This window comes from Halyomorpha halys, unplaced genomic scaffold, assembly GCF_000696795.3.
Source record: "Halyomorpha halys isolate HHAL.00 unplaced genomic scaffold, Hhal_1.1 Scaffold342.1, whole genome shotgun sequence".
Taxonomy (NCBI): Eukaryota; Metazoa; Arthropoda; class Insecta; order Hemiptera; family Pentatomidae; genus Halyomorpha; species Halyomorpha halys.
Window position 1 is genome coordinate 131,788 of NW_027105151.1, and position 14,085 is coordinate 145,872.

Genomic DNA, 14,085 nt, shown 5'->3' on the forward strand with positions numbered 1-14,085 from the left:
AGTCTGCCAAGTATAGGCAGGGAGAATAAAAAATGGCGGCTGTTTAAAAGCGATAAAAAAAACTAATTTTTCATTCGGAGCTCTATATCTTAAAAGTAGAAACAACACAAGAAAACCTAAGAGAACGTCGTTTAAAGAAGAGTAAATATGCTAAAATATTAGCCCTAATGGAGTTATTTAAGTTAAATAGTTTTCGAGATATAGCTTTTTAAAAAGCAACATTTCATAAAAATTTTGTATGAGACGTACTAAAAGATTGTGAACTTATTTTGAAGTATTTATATCTCAAAAACCATTTGATTTACAGATGTCTATTAGTACTCAAATTAAAGCTAGTTTAATGAACGATAAATTAGTTTATGATGTTTATCTTTGTAGGAGTAATAGTTTTCATGAAATTTGCTAAAATAAATTGATGCATAGTTTTCATTTGCCAAAATTATATTCATATGTGAATATCATAAAAACTACTACCCCTACGAAGATAAGTGTCATAAACTACTTTATATTAAGTTAAATTTCCTTTATTTTGAGTGTTGGCAGACATATGTGCGTCTTATGGGTCTAGAGATATATTTTTCAAAAATCCAATATTTTATACGAACAACTAGAAATTAACATTTTGTGAGTTTATTTTTTCAAATATCGTATAAACTACTACTCCTACAAAGATAAACATAATTAACTATTTTGCAGTAAATTTAACTAGCTTTAATTTGGTAGCACAAATTGGGGTGAAATAACTGCCTTTTTTTCTTCCTGGCTCTTGTACTATACTTGTAGGAAGTGGTAGTACACTACTATGATAAACAGCTTTATGATATATTAAACTTTGTCTTGAATTTAATTACTGGCAGACTTCTAACAGTTCTAATAGTTCAGACTAGTACGTCTAATAGTTCTGGAATTTATTTTGTCATAAATCAAAAATTGTTTCCGTACAACTAGAAATCATCATCTTGTTTATTTTGGAAAATATCGTGAAAAATACTACTCTTAGGAAGATAAACGTTATATTTTACTTTAGAGGATATTCACTTAATAGCACATTAAAGCTTTAATTTAAATGTTGATAGACATTTGTTAAAGATTTCCCACAGTAAATTCGCTAACTACTGTTTTCCCAGTATATAATTTATAAAATATTACTTTTTTTTTTTTAAAAACTATCTCGGGAAGTAGTGAGCCTAACAGCTCTACAAAGGCTCATATTTTTGCGAATTTACTCTTATTTAAATGGTTTTCTAATAAATTTTCTAGTGTTGTGGTTAGTTTCAAAGATAAAGGAGCTCCGAATAAAAATATGATTTTTTAAATAGCCGCCATTTTGTATTCTCTTAACTAAACTTGGCAGACTCATCCATTAAGACTGAAATTTCTAGCATCATTTTAGATTGAAAATTATACGTAATTTTCATTAAAGTTATCAGAAATTGAGGTTAAATAACTGTCTTTTTTTCCACTAGTCTCTTTTACGGTAAGAGGTAGATATATGTGTTGGTGGAACATTTTTAGTGGGAAAATAGTCGAATTAAGCCGACATTTTTTTTATTTAGTGGAACTTTTAAAATCGACTTAGTTCTTCCTCCAATAATTATTCAGAGCTTTGATATTTGATGTGTTAAAAGCATTTGGCAATATTAACCGTTCGAAGGGGGAATAAAAAAAAGTTTTATACGAAAAATTATTCTAAACAGCACTACAAGGGCTCATATTTTTGCACATTTACTTTAATTTAAATGATTTTCTAGAGTTGTTAATTTCAAATACATAAATTTCTGAATGAAAATTTTTCTTTTAATCATTTTGGAACAACCGCCATTTTTTAATAAATAATTCAATTTTTATCCGTTATAGTCTCAAAACCTTTTATTTCTCTTATAAGTCCGACGTTTCGGCCAATCCAGCCATCTTCAGGGACAATCTACTTAATACAACTTTGAAACCATATAATTTAAACAACTCTAACTTCATGCAGGCTATTCTGCCCAGGTCAAAAACATCAATACCTAATTAGTCAAAATATCACTTAAAACAAAGTCAAAATCATTCATCAGCAGACACTATTTCTTAAACTTTTATCACAACAATTGTTATAGTTGAACAAGTGATATTTGACTAATTAGATATTGATGTTTTTGACCTGGGCAGAATAGCCTGCATGAAGTTAGAGTTGTTTAAATTATATGGTTTCAAAGTTGTATTAAGTAGATTGTCCCTGAAGATGGCTGGATTGGCCGAAACGTCGGACTTATAAAAGAAATAAAAGGTTTTGAGACTATAATGGATAAAAATTGAATTATTTATTAAAAAGTTACCAGTCTCAAGAAAAAATTAAGATTATAAATAAATAACCGCCATTTTGTTTTTCGTCAAACTATACTTGACAGACTCATAAATTTTTGCTAGCAATAATACATAATTTTCTTTAAAGTTATTAGAAATTGGGGTGAAATAACTGATTTTTTTCCCACCGGTGAGTGGAAAAACAGTTTGGTGGAAAAATTCCGATGGTGGGAAAAACATTTTTAGTCAGAAATTGGTCGAAATTGGCCAATGTTTTTCGTATTTTGCGGAACTTTTAGATTTCGAGACTTAGTTCTTCCACTAAAGCATTTTTTTTTTTTTAAATTAAGGAACTGTCTAGTGCTTAGATGTTCGAAATGCTAAAAGCATTTTTAATAATAACCGTTTGAAGGGGGAATAAAAAAAAGTTTTACACGAAAACTTATTCTGTTTGATTCACTATCACATAACTATAGACTTATCGCTTAAGACAGGCCATAGCTAAGTGATATCCTAATTAATTTACACAAGTCTCCATAAAAAATTAAGACTAATTATAAATATGACAAAATATAATTGTATGGATATAATTAACAAGTAGATTAGGGCAAAGTTAATGGTATACCCCCAAAAATGAGGAAAGAGTTCCTGAACATGAAGGAACAATAAATAAAAAGTAGAGATAATAAAAAAGATGAATAAATTTCACAATTATCAATGTATTAAAGAAATAGTCTTTCATAATAGATAAATCTACTACCACAGTACCACTACACTTCATTCTTTGTTTTTTAAAATCTAAAATTAATGAAACTGTGACAAAATGGGGTGATTTTGGCTGATATGAATAACCTGGGCAAAATAGCTTGCAAAAAGTTTTAAAGTAATTGGATGTGAGGTGAAAATTTATAAGATTGTCCTTGAGGATTGCCGCATTGGCTAAAACGTCGGACTTTTAAAGGATGTTTTGAGACTTAACTTGAATACTAATTTATTTATTAAAAAATAAAAACCAGTCTCTAGAAGTTCATAAGATTGTTTAAATTGTTTAAAATGATTGATTTACATTAGTATATAAGTTATGATTAATCTATATTTATATGTAATATAAAATCTATATTGCAGGTATGTTGGAGTTTAACATTATGATAAATCATCAGCAATCAATATGAAAAGGATTTGAGGTAAAATAAAATATGACTTTTTTTTTTTTATTTTTACTTTAAATTGGGATCATTATTTTTTATAGTTGATTTATTTTTCTAGAACCCTGGTTAGAAAAGCTTTTAATTCTAGACCTAAGTGTTTTCTAAGTAATAACCTTTATTTATCTTACTCGAATTCCTCTTGTATCCTACCCTTACAATCCAAAATCCTTCGTAAAATCCTCAATGCTCCTTATTTTGTTACTAATAATACCATCCATAAAGACCTAAATGTTCCTTAGGTAACCGATCTAGCCCGAACCCGATATCATTCCTTCCATTATAAACTCCCTCTCTAACCTTGCTTCTTCTTCCATTCCTGACAATGCTCCGAGGCACCTGAAAAGAAGATGGCCTCGTGACCTTATATTGTAAAATGTTTTTAGAGTTCTACTACTGGGTAGTTTCTCTACATGCTGTATCATATCATTATCATTATGTCATTATGATCAAATTTACTTGTTGTGTTTTTTATACAGTTGTAAATATCAATAAATAAATAAAAAACAAAAAATTATCTCACAATATTTTTGATATTGCTATAGTCATAGCAGGATAAAGTCACTCCGGGAGGTGATTATGCAACAAAAAAGTCCTCTCGACTCCGGTTCTGTTCTCAACCACAAGGGCAGAATCTCAGTCTTGTGTTTATTTTTAATGACACGACATTTCTCCATAAACATAGCCATATCTCCTGAGATTTTGGTCCTACGGAAAAAAATTGAAACAACCGTTGGAAAGCTCATTAACTTTACTCAAAGAATGTGTAGACAACAATTTGGAAAAAAAAAGCTTTATAAAACTGACTCCAACCTACGCAAGGTTAGCAATGCTATATTCTATTCTAAATAGAATATCCAAATTAGTACCAGAAACAACTGTTATTATTTTTAAATCAATTCTCAGGCCACTGTTGATGTATGGTTGTCTGTGGGGCGGCATCCTTTGCGAAAAGGAAAAAAATTAAAATATTTTCAAAATAAAGTCCTAAGAATCGCTGTCGATGCTCCTTGGTTTTTATGAAATAGTCAATTGCATAGGGAATTACAAATAGAGTCGACAGAGGCTTACATCAAGAAACTGTTTATGAAGTTTCACTTCCATTTAACGACAGTTATCTGAGCAGTGACAACTTGGGGAACCCAACCTCAACCCGAACACTGAACCCCAGGCTGCTGCAGGACATTCTGTTTTAAATTCTATATTTATGAATTCTATTATTCACATTATTTCTATTTTATTTTTTTCTCTCTTCATCTTTTTTTCAAATGAATTTGGTGGGTTTTTTTTTTTTTACCCATTAGAGGGCAATTGTTTGTTTTGTTAGTTCAGGACAAATGTCGTTATTTTTGTTATTACTTTTACTTTTCTCTTTTATTAAACAGTATTATTAATGTCTATTTATTTTATCTTTTTTTTTTAAAATTATAACATTGTATATAGCTAGAGGTGCCTTTTGTATAGAGTATACCCCTCATAATTGTTAAAAAAGAATTTAACGGTTATATCAACCATATAAGATCCATCAGGCCGATCTGGTAGGGGGTAAAATAAATAAATAAAACAATGAATAATCTCCGAGCTAATTCCCATGCAGGTGATGGTGTATGATCCCCAGGGAGTCCAAAATAATATTTTTTGCTAAGATCGCAATATCCCCGATACTAAAACCTAGGCCTTCTAAGAAGCTCCTTGTTCTATCTGGTATTGTTCCGCGAGATCCAAACCAGAGGACTCTCACGGTGAATTCTCTCTTTCCGAAGGTCTCGCGGAATTTTTCCTTAAGGAAAGGGACGCATTTTTCATATATTTTCCACTCCACCTTCCTGTTCGAGGTCATTACTTTCAAAGCTTACCGTCGGATCCAAAACAAGAGCCGTGTCTCCGACTTTTTTAAACGCGACAATATCGGCATATCTTACGGATCCGTCGGTGTCAATACAATAGACCTCCTCGAAGCAGATGAAGTCTTTTCTTTCAAGGAACTTCATTAATTCTTCTTTGACCCTGTGGTGCCGGCGTGTTATAAGGAGGGAGTTGTTGGAGCATTTTCCCAGAACATGAGCTGGTGTTTCAGACTCTCTGCCGCATTTGCGACATAGGGACCCAACTCGTCCGCAAACGGTGTGAGGACCACGCTCTCTTGGTCACTTTTCTGGTCATATCCAAACTTATTGGCAAACTCCTGATCATAGAGCTCGCGGTACAAATGATCGATTGCTAGGTTGAACAGCGAAGTCGACAAGGGCCCTCCCTGAGGCACCCCCCGCAAGACATTGATCTGGCTAGTCGTGTGTGTTCCAATCGTGATCTTTATCTTTTGTGGTTAGGAGAGCCGCAATCATATTTGTAAGGACGGATGACACACCTCTTGCCTCCAGCGAGCTCACTATGTGTCCATGACCAACGTTGTCAAAAGCACCAACAACGTCCAAAAAAACCACCGCGCAATCTTTTTTCCTATTTTTGGCATCTTTTATGATCGCGTCGATGATTCTAGCGCTTACATATGTTCCCGGCAGACCCTTGATGAAGCCCCTTTGACTTTTGCTAAAGGTGACCTGTTTTCTCAGTTCAATATTTAGAACGTTTTCGATGATTCGGCGCACAATCGAATATATCGTTATTAGCCTCCAGGAGGAAATATAAAATAGTTAATAATGTTTATCTTTGTAGGACTAGTAGTTTTTGTAAGACCTATCACTTTTGTTTTTGTAGTTTTTAAAGGTAATCACAAAAGTGAATATACAGATAATATTAGCTTACTACTAGGCTAGAAAATATATTTTTGTAAGATAAAATTCACATATTCTTTAATTAAATGTAATGTGCTATTTTCAATGTCAACGGTTGTTTCAATTTTTCTGTAGGACCAATAGCATAGGAGATAGGGTTGTTTGTTGAGAAAATGTTGGGTTATTAAGAAAACATACAGAATTGATGTTCTGTCCATGCGGTTGAAAATCGGACAGTAGTAAAGAGAACTTTTTTGTTGTATTTGAGATGTAGAACCACGACCCGGAGTTTATCGACTTTATTCTGTTACACCCTGTATATGGAAGGAAGAGGGTCAGGTGTTTTTTACCTGAATTTTATCCCTAAAATCCGAGGATACATTAGGGCGGACATGTTTTCACATTTAAAAGCCGTTTTTTTTGTTATTTTTTCTGGTATACCATGTAAAATTTACACACAAATTTGAATGTTTGCCAACAGTTTTTCTTCCTAATGTTCCTGGAAACTGGGTGCCTGAGAGTATGTTTAAATTAAATTTTACCATTTTTGTTTCGAAAATTATAGTAAAGAAAGAAATAACCATTTAAAAAAGAATTTAAAAAAAATTAGTTTTTACAATATATTGTGGTAGTTTAAATAGTCAAAATCAGGAAGAACAAAATTAAGTTTTTAATATATGAAGTCCTAGTTCATATAAAAAATCTATACAAAACATATAACAAAATTGTCTAAATCAGATATTTTTTAAAAATTTATTTATTGACATTTACAACTGTATATAAAATACAACAAGCAAATTTGAAGATCATAATGATACGATACAGCATGTAGAGAAACTACCCAGTAGTAGAACTCTAAAAATCAAAAATATAAATTTATTGTCATTTTATACCATTATTATTATTTATTTATTTATTTTTATTTTTATTATTCTTTCATGACGTTTATTTTATCTCTATATATTTTTTTTCCTTTCCCCGTATTGTTTTTATATGCATCTCCTGTACATTTTTAGCTTTATATTTTACGTATTTTTATAAAGAAATTTTTACTCTTGCCACTGTTACTTGTTTTTATTCTTATCATTGCATCTTATCTTTGTATTTTTATTCTTATCATTGTATCATTTTGTATCTTTTTAGCCCTGATGATGCCCTGCAAAGTGGGTCGAAACGTCGGAAAATAGTTGTAAACTATTTTTGTTTCACTTTTGACCGCAACCCTGACCATCTTCTTATATACAAAAATATAAACATTTACTCATACTTTATAAAGTACTTTACACAAATTCCTTATTATTTATTATATTTTTTAAAAATAATTCCAGTTCTATTCATCTCCCGGGACATTGCAGATGCTGTCCTTAAATATTTTAAACTGCCTTAAAGCTAAATGTATAAGTTTAGTAGATTTTGTGATTTACGTTTAGTGGATACACTATATATTTTATTAAATGTATTTTAAAATAACCATATATGCAAATAAAAAAAAAAAAAGGTCTACATATTAATACTTATGAAATTATTTTTCCTTTTTATTTTTTTCTTTGATGTTTCCTCATTTTGGAGTATACACCTATACCTTTAATTTTACTATTTTTTTAATATTTTGTTTAAACTAAAACAATGATTTTGGAGGAATTAAAATATAATTTATACGTAAAGAGTTTTTTTTTTATTTATAACAATATATTTTTCACAAATTATTTCTAAACTAAAGAATCTTTTTAAGTGCTTAATAAGAAAAAAATCAATGATAAAATAATATCTGTATATGTTTATTTCAATTTTAGCATAATCTTTTATTCCATTCTACAAATCTTTATCCTCTTATTCGTTTTGAAACTTAAGAGGGCAAAATATAAAAAAAATAATTTATGCCTCGAGGATGTTGAAATATTCGAGTGTTAGTGAAGAGCCTCGTCGAAGATTGTGTACAGAAGTATTGCATCAACTCATGCTGTACTCTTTGTTACTCGTCTTTTCGTAAGACCATTTTTTTTTTTTTACCGTATAGGTTTTTCCAGTGACAGGCTCTATATACAAAAAAATGATTTATGTTAAAAAAACAAAAACAGAAACCTTCACACTTTTGTTTAAGTTAGCATGAATAAGGACAATGTTACAAATTAAACTCAATATATTATTTCAACCATTGTTTCAAAAAAAATCTCAGACAATACATTATTATTCATGTCCATTCAGACGAATTTCTATAAAGATATGGGTGAAAAGTAAAATCGATTGCTTTATCTTTGTAAATACAGGTATAATTAAATCTTTCCATTAGTTCAGTTTCGTAGAGGATCAAATACAGTTGAATATCTGGAATATTTCAGAAAATGTATAGTTTTATAAAATAGAACAGCGATCAAATTTCCTGAGGAACAAAGTACAATACTTTTAAAAACATAGTTATAGTAATAATAAAGGCCTAACGAATCCGAAGGTTCGATGCAGATACCACCAAACGCTCTTCGCTCCAAACCCAATTCCACTAAATCTGTTTTAACGCAATCCTCCCATCTACGTTTCGGTCAACCCCTAGCCGCATTACCCGTTGTTTCAGTGTTTATTAACATTTTAGGGATCCGCTCGTTACTAAACCCTACAACCTTACCTGCCCATCTTATACGCCGCAATGCTATAACTTGAATTATATTTACCGGGTGTAGGCCCCTTAATTCTATGTTGTGTAATCTTCTAAATTCTCCCGTTAATTCATTTTTTTGGTCCGAATATTTTGCGTAATACTTTATTTTCGAAAACCTTAAGGCGCTGTTCATCCCTTAGTGTAAGAAGCCACGTCCCACATCCATATAGAACAGTGGGAAGGATAATAGTTTTGTAAATTCTTATTTCGTTATTATCGTATTTGTTTTTTCGGATGTGGTGATGGTCGATGGAAAATCCTCGGAAGTTACTCTCGGCTTTTCAATGGACCTTTCAATTTCAAGTTCAATGGACTCGCTGACCAGCAATGAGAGCGGCGTAGGATTCAATGTGACGTAGGATTCAACGCCCTACTCACATATTTTTTAGTTCACAAAATACCACAAAACAGTCATGGATCCCACTGAGGTAAAACGCTCAATATCCGGAGGTAAACTAGTCCCCCGTTCAGGTCTCCGGGTGGGGACTGCTTCAGGGGATTCATGACGCAAATTGAAAATTAGAGATTTAATTATAGGAACGTGGAACGTAAGAAGTTTAAATTCCGCCAGTGGGTTAAAATTAGTCGCAAACGAGGTTAAGGGATAGAATCTAGATATCTTTGCGTTGGAAGAAGTTCGTTGGCCAGAGTAAGTTGAAATGATTGTTGAAGGAAGGGAAGTACACCATTTGGTACGGGCAGTAATTATTTGTTAGTTTCAGGATTTCTTATTAGGAATAGTTTGCTTTTCGCGTTGAGAGATGTCAAATTTTTAGTCATTTCACTACGTCAATTCTAATTCTAACTGTAAATATGTAATTGCAATTGTAGTTGTAACTTTATAACTTTCTCACTTTTTAATTGTAACTTTCTGAAAATGTCAATTGTAATCTACCAACTTTGTAAACCCAGAATAAGTGGCCCTAGTAGTCGAAACACTTAAATAAACAAATAAATAGATAAATTCATAAATGTCATTGTTTTTGTTATTAACTTTACTTTTATCTTTTATTAAGAATAATTATTTTAATCTATTTATTTTATCTTAAATTTTTGTTTTATTTATAACGTTGTATATAGTGGATGTCTTTTGTATGAGACTATACCCCCCTATGATCAATTATAAATATATATGTACCTCTATTATTAACCATGTAAGGCCCACCGGGACGATGTGGTGTTTAATAAATAAATAAATATACAATTTTCCATATAACGTATATATTTTTTGTCATATGTACGGAAGTTTTATTTTGTTCTGCCTTATCTTAAATATTATGAATTTTTTTTTAATAATTTATTTATTGTTATTTACAACTATATAAAAATATATACAACAAGTAAATTTGCTGTGGGTGACATAGTGGCATGATACAGACATGTGGAGAATTTACCCATTGATAGAACTCCAATAACATTTCTAGAGGAGAAGATCTCGAGGCCATCTTCTTTTCAGACGCCTAGAAGGATTATTAGGTAATGACGGAGAAGCTAGGTTAGAAACAAGTGGATTTGGGTGGTTGGTAAGTTTATCGTGGAAGGAATGTTATTATGAAATTATTACCAAAAACTAATGAACTATGTTGCGGCCAACACGCGTCTACCGTATAACATATGTTTTTATTGTTAAAAAGCCATATGTTTTGCTTTTGTTTTTTATATTGTAAAAAAATAGAACATACACTTTGTGAGTCTCTTGGTGTGCACACACGTATCGTCTCCTCACTACACACACATCTTCGCCGGCTTAGTCATTTTAGCCAGGGCGGGCGGACTTCTTCGACTCATCCTTCAGAGGACAAGGCGGCCAGACGTACGTCGATCTACTTCCAAGAGAATAGCCACTCAGAACAACCACAACCGGGGCCCTACCAATCACCGGTGATATAAGACTTTTTTTTCCTAGTTTGTATATTATTTGTGTTAGATTAATTTTATTTTGTAATAGTGTTAAGCTTTCCTTTTTTTCTAGTTTGTATATTTTTGTTCCTTTTATTATCTTTACTTATTTAAAAATAGAAAAATAACAAAATTCGACTATTCTTTTCTTTTCTTTTCACGGTTGGGCTAGTAAAGGTTCCTTTCGAACCCCTACCCGCCGTAACAAACTATAAGTACAAAACTTCAGGTGAATTTAATCAAAAATGTTTAGAACCATTTTAGTTCAACAACCTGATTAGATATACCGGCATCGAGTAATTAATTTTTAATTTTTTAAATAATTTAAGAAAAATAAAAATACAATAAGCTAAATACATACAGCCGTCCTCAAATCTAGGCCCATAAATTAGAACTCTACCACACCACATAAATACCACTCAATTTGGAAAATACTTCGAGGAGTAAAATCCAAGTATTTTTCTGAGAAACAAGTTTTTAAAAGGGTTCTGTTACTTTTTTCAGCTCTGATTCAGATTTTTTAAGATTTTTAAAAGTATTCCCTGAAATAGCTCATTGAATTTAACTTTTTTTTAAAGGAAAAAATGGAAATATATACATTTGAATTTAAAATGTAATTCATTCTTGAAATACGCGGCGAAGTATATTGGAGTTCTCAGAACTGGAATAAAACTAAAAAAAATTATCACCGTATTTTAGGGATGAAACGGTTTTCATGTTTACGAAATAGGTTTAACTCTCCCTGAATATGTAATCCAGCTCTCCGGCTAAGCGAATAGATGAACGGGAAAACATTTTGCCAAGTTGAACCACGCTCTAGTTAGTGCTTTGCCTTTGACCTCTTTGATAAATTATTTCGAGAGGAATCCCCAAACGCGATCTTCGTATATGGATTATTCAAGTAAATGTTCCGAATGAATAAATCAACAAATAAAAAGATAAATTGATAATTAAATCTCTTTTAATTCGGGTCGCGAATCGCACTTGGTTCACTTATAGTACAAGTGCCGGGAAGAAAAAAGGCAGTTATCTCACCCCAATTTTTGATCACTTTAATGAAAACTATGTATAATTACTAATCAAAACTGATGAGTCTGCCAAGTATAGGTAGGGGGAATAATACATGGCGGCTGTTTCAAAGCGATAAAAATCCATAATTTTTCATTCGGAGCTCTATATCATAAAAACTACGAACAGCACTAGAAAATCTAAGAGAACATTATTTAAAGAAGAGTAAATTTGCTGAAATATTAGTCCTAAAAGAGATATTTACGTTCAATAGTTCTCGAGATGTAGCTTTTTAAAAAGCAAAATTTCTTAAAAATCTTCTGAAAGATTAGTAGTTAGTTAATTTATTTTGAGAAATCTATGTCTCAGGAACTATGAGACGTACAGATGTCTATTAGCACTCAAATTAAAGCTGATATAATGGACTATAAAGAAGTTTATGATCTTTACTTTCGTAGGAATAGTAGTTTTCATGATATTTGCTCAAATAAATTGATTTACAGTTGTTCGGACAATAAGTTTGATTTATGAAAAACTTCATTTCAGAAACCATAAGACATACAGATGTCTACCAGCACTCAAACTAAAGTTAGTTAAAATTACTATAAAGTAGTTAATAATGTTTATGTATGTAGGAGTAGTAGTTTTTATGGTATAGTGCAATACTGTATTGATTCTACCTAAACTGAGAATAACACCATTGGATATTGTTTAGTATTATTATGTTAATTAGCAACTTTATAGATCTTTACCACGAGGTAAAGAACATTACACCAATTAAGCTTCATTATACATTTTTGGTAAAAAAATTTTTGTGTGTTTTTTCACACATGCAATGTGATATACATACTCTTAGGGAGGCTTCTCCCATTGATGACACCTTGTGTCATAATAAGGCGTTGATATCAATCCAGCTAAGGTGGTATAGTTTAGCTATAGTATAAGGCCATGGTATTAATGGAACGTGAAGGGAATGTTCCGCCGGTTAGAAAAACTGTAAAATGGTTTTACATTACCGAGAAATAAACAAAATGTTCAAAACCAACTTTTTTCAGGGTTTTATGATTTTTTTTTTTTATATCTGTATTGAAATTTATAGCTGTATATTACATAATACATTCAGTAAATTTGATCTTAGTTATAATGGAGTGTTAAAGGCGTGTAGAGCAACTACTAATGACATTTTACATTAGCTGGTCTCGTGGCCTTCTTCTTTTCAGGCGCCTCGGAGGATTGTCAGGAATGGAAGAGAATGTAAGGTTAGAAACTAGGGGGTTTGAGTGGTTAGGGAGTTTATAATGGAACGAGTGATATCTGAATCGGGCTAGAACGGTTACAAATGGAACATTAAAGTCTTTATGATTTTATTTGTGACAAAGTAAGGAGCATTAAAGATTTCACGAAGGATTTTGAATTGTAAGGATTGAATACGAGAGGAATTTGAAGGTTTAGTGGAGCCCCAAAGCTCAACTCCATATGTCCAGATTTGCCTTATTACAGTCATGAAGATCAGTATTTTGTAATGTGTTGGAAGTTTAGACCGTTTGTCTAGTAAGTGCTGTAATAGTCGAAATCGACGTGCAGTTTCCTGTCGAATTTACGAAAAATTGAATTAAAAACTATTTTAATCGTAAATTATAAAGTGGCGTCAAAAGAAAACATAAAATAGTTAAAAACTATTTATTTACCGACGTTTCGTCCAACTTTGTAGACCTAAAAATCCAAAAAAAAAATTTTTGATGTAGCAGGATAATAAGACACAAAAAAGGTAAATTAAGGTAGTGTTAAAAATATGTAAATATAAGTGAAAAGAAAACTTTCGAAAACGTTTAGACCGTTTGTCCAGTAAGTGTTTAAACTTCATGAAACTTCATAGACCACAGTTATTGTGAATAAAGTTTCTATTGATAGTGAAGATGGCTCTGTAGACTTTTCCAGTTCTTCTCCAGCAAACTTATTTTCGGAACGAAAATTAATTAAACTTTTAATTAAGAAAAGAAAGATGGTTTGAGTGCGGTCAACTTAATTCGTCCCACTTTGCAAGTCTTCATTAGAGCTAAAAAAAGATACAAACAACTACGATTATGTTGTTGTTGTCTGGGGCTTAAGGGCGTAAAACCCTGAGGTCATCAACGCCCATGTTTCGTGCTTTATTTTATTTCTATAATTCTATTTCACTTTAAATAATTTCGACAAAAAAATTTAAATAATTACTTCTGTTGGTATTTTTTTATTACGTATAACAGATTTTCTGGTTTAAATCTTATTCAAAAGGCCATTCCTTTTTAAGAAAACTAAG